The following is a 4071-nucleotide window of genomic DNA, read 5'->3' on the forward strand; positions in this document are numbered from 1 at the left end:
AATCGTGGTTACCTTGGTGGATACTATGAATCTACACATTGCAAAAGCATTTTATCTGCAGGTGACTACTGGCTAGCTTTAAGTCATCCCTTCCAGTAATTCAGCCCTTATCTCCATTTTGCAGGCCCAGGACTATCCCTTTCCTCCGCTCATCCCCATCACTACATGCTGAAATCACAGCAAAAGCAAATATTTCTGCAACCTGAACCAAGCCAGAGCTTAAGCCCTCAAGCGCACAAAGAGAACAGTTGCAGACAAATGTTTATCTTGATTTGCACACACCATGCTGCCGAGGCTTTTTAATCAGAGACCATAATTGCTCTTCTTTGTTTGGGAAACTCACAGGGATCAAATATCAGTCAAGCTAGGAGAGGAAATTATGAGTGGGAAATGACAAAAAAATAAAAAAGCCAACCCCTGCAAAGCTGCAGTTGCTGCTACGTATCAACTAATTCCCCAGTGACTCGGTGTGGTGGTTCCGAGTATTAGCAAGATAGCACTCTGACCTCTCCATATAGTTGAAGTCCCCACATCCTCCTGTTGCTGAGTAAAGAAAACTGAACAATCTTATGGAAGAGGATTACTGAGCTCTTTCAGATATCTTTAGATTTGCAATACTTTATTGTACCCCAACCTCCACAACTTAAGTCAGTTTGTTCACCCGCTATCCAGAGGTGCTGCAGGAGGAAGAATTAAATCATGGACTATGGATAATTCCCAAATCCCAGTGTGCCATTTTTGGTTACCCTTATTCCAAAGAGGAAAATACTAGCCTGTAAGTAGCATTCTCAATCGAACGTTGAACACTGAGTCTGGGGAGTACCAAGATGGTTTTAGAAGACAGCATTTCTGCAAACGGCAGGCAACCTTGTTTAATTTGCTGTTTGCTGCCATTTTTCAGGGCACAGACTGCAGATAAACTATTTTTCCCCCCAAAGGATTGATAATGGAGGATAAAGTGACACAAGGGCACACAGAGTGGTGCTGTAAGTTCGAAAGCAAGAAAGGAATGTTCACCTTCCTTTTCACTGAAATCCTAGCCCAGTGGCAGGACCCCCATAGTGCCACATGAATGGCTTGAAAATATAATTTCCGTTACCTGCCAAATTCCAACTGAAAATAAGTTGGATGTAAATAAAGATGGATACTAATGTGCAAATCTAGAAAAATCCAGTTCTGGTGTAAATTTCTTTGAAACTGGGTACATTTATTTTCCCAGCTTCCAAACTATCTTTGCTTCTGATTCAAACTTCAATCAGCAAGGAAATTCAGAATTCAATCAGACAGTCTTTCCTTAATTCTCCCTGTCATGTCAGTCTGTATGGAGCTGGTATGATGTTAGCGTGGACTGGATTTCTGCATTTAAACCATTACTGCAAATAGGTCTTTCAGAGGAGAGGTAAAACTAAGATCCTTTTTAATACGTAGTCTTTAAAGAACACATAGATACTTTTCATAAGAGTACAGATGTTAAGCCAATATCCTACAGCCTAATCCCAACTAATTACATGCTGGCTATATGCATTCTCCTTGCAGCTTCAAACTGCATGTGATCTTCTTCTACATATCCTGTCCTAAAAATGTTGTTCGGTGTTGAGGTGTGCTGTTAATCACATGCTGCGTTCTATCCCAGACGTTGCTCTCTGTTAACGTGTAGCAATCCCTTATCTATCTTGGAGAGCTGTTCATAAGTACGGTCAAGGAATTGTGCTTATAATACTATCACTTTAAACATTTAAATTTCATTGTAGGTTCTCAATGCAGATTAAATGAACTATTCATTAGAAATATAAATTCTTAATTATCATCATTGCTAGTAGAAGCAGCTATCCAAGTGTTAAAAAATCAGCCATTTTACATTTAAATTCAGTGGCCTGCATCAGAGAATTACTTAAATTAGCGATGGGAAAGCCCAAGTACACAGGGTCATTTAATCCACACCCTTGATATAAGAAGTTAGAACAAATATTTTTGAGTACTTTGTGTAGTTTAGTTTTAAATGTTGCAAGCAATGGGGTCTGCACAACTACCACTGGCAGATTACGCTGCAATCTAACAGAAACTGCACCCACAGGAAGGGAGAATGGGCGTCCTCCGGCCTTCTGAAATTGCATCATATCATATTGAACTACAGCATTCTCCTGATGTAGGCCCCTGATTTTGTAAGGTACTTAAGCATCAATGAGATGATGCCTGTGCCTAAAGTTAAGCACATGCTTAAGTCCTTTGCTGGGTCCAGGCTATAACAAGGAAACTCCACATAAGTTCCCGTGGCAAGCCCCTACTTTTGTCAGATGTATAACACTTTATTGTATAATACACCCTTTGGTTCCCACTGCTGTGTTGTCTGGGGTTTTTTTGTCCATTATATTATATTGCATGCAGCCATTTCTGTTCTAAAAAGCAAGGTTCGTCATTTAGATAGAGCAGCAAGTAATTTATTTGATGAATTTGACCATTCTTTCTTTTCATGAATTTACTGTGAAAAGTTTACAATTTTCTTGAGTTTATTTGCAATTACTTGATAAATGTAATGGCTGTGAACCACACTTGCTAGGTAGCCCAGTCGCAAACAGTTCATTAGAAATGTTCATTTTGAAAAATTAGAAATTTGAGCTGCTTTTATTACTTTTCATCAAACACTTGGCAATGTGTCTATTCCCTGATTGGATGAGCATAACTCTTAGAATCTGGTTTTTGCTGGGAATCCTCATGTTTATACATGTTCAAACTTTCCTTTCTGCAATATTTCCATTTCTCAAAATTCATCACTTCCATGACCCTTCCTACCAATAAATCAGTTCCCTAGAACACCTGTGGAAAGCAGCCACAAAATGGGGGAGAAAACAAATGAAGGGAATTAAAATCAAAGCTGGGGGCCTAACTCCCTTAGACTCCTTGCCTTTGAAAATCCCAGCTTTACATTTTAGTGCTCTTTTCTGGTTCAATAAGCAAAGTAATAGATGTGTAATAGTTGTGTATGAAGAGTGTCCTATTTATTGTATGCTATATATTTGGATCCATGCATCTCTGCTGTACTGTATCAAAATCTAACATATGTTTAATTACATTTTTTGGTACAAAGACTAATTTCCTGCATGTTTGTACAATGCCTAGCATAAATGGGGCCCTGACTTGGTTGAGGCCTCTAGGTACTACCCACATAAGTATTCAATAGTCATAATTAGCTCAACAAAAGCAACCTAGCAGAAATGTGGTATTCTTCCATATAATTTACTATTTTCTATAGTATCTTGAGCTGTCTTTGGTGAATTCACAAGGTGTGTCCCATCCTCAGAAAGAGTAACACTCATCACTTGCATGTCTTTTTATACTTGGTCACACCTGTTGACATTTCTGTCCAAGAAAAGATTATCTAATAGCAAAGGAAAGAGACGGGGAGTCTGCAGCGTCGGAAGAAAAAAAGACAAGGCAAGATGTGTTGCAGCAGGTGCCTCACTAATCCATCGAGACGTGGATAATCAAAATATATACAATACATGGGTACAGCCTACATATTCTATATGTACTGCAGGCAAGCTCACAATAGATTTTATCCTCAAACTAACTAGAGAGCAAAGTGGAGAGTCAAACAGAGCCCCAGAGAGAAGTGATTGTCCTTCCAAAGGTGGACAGTCCGCTGAAGGGATGTGACTCTGTGTGGTTAAGGTTCTTTTATTTGGGACAATAGAGAAAAAAGAATGTTTGCAAGAGTTGCATCTGCCCAAAAAGCATCCCTGATTTGTGGGCATGACAACAGAATATATAGATTGGACTCTTACCCACTCAGCCAGAAAAAGAAGTACAAGTGTGGGCTTGAAAATGCCAGCGAGCCAGAAATAACATCAGAAAGCTCATGTGCCATGTTCACAGTTAGTAGCTGTAAGCATGTAGCGTGTTCATCATCTGCCTTCATTTTTAGCAAGCTCCTTTTAGCCAATACTAATGTGGCCCTACAAGTGGGCCAACAGCAGGGGATACATTTTAGACAGCACATAACTGGGTTGGGAGATACAACTTTATTAGCAGTGCTAATCAAGACAGTATTAAAACAAGTCCAACCCCTCATCC

This window comes from Malaclemys terrapin, chromosome 7 (assembly GCF_027887155.1).
Source record: "Malaclemys terrapin pileata isolate rMalTer1 chromosome 7, rMalTer1.hap1, whole genome shotgun sequence".
Classification (NCBI taxonomy): Eukaryota; Metazoa; Chordata; order Testudines; family Emydidae; genus Malaclemys; species Malaclemys terrapin.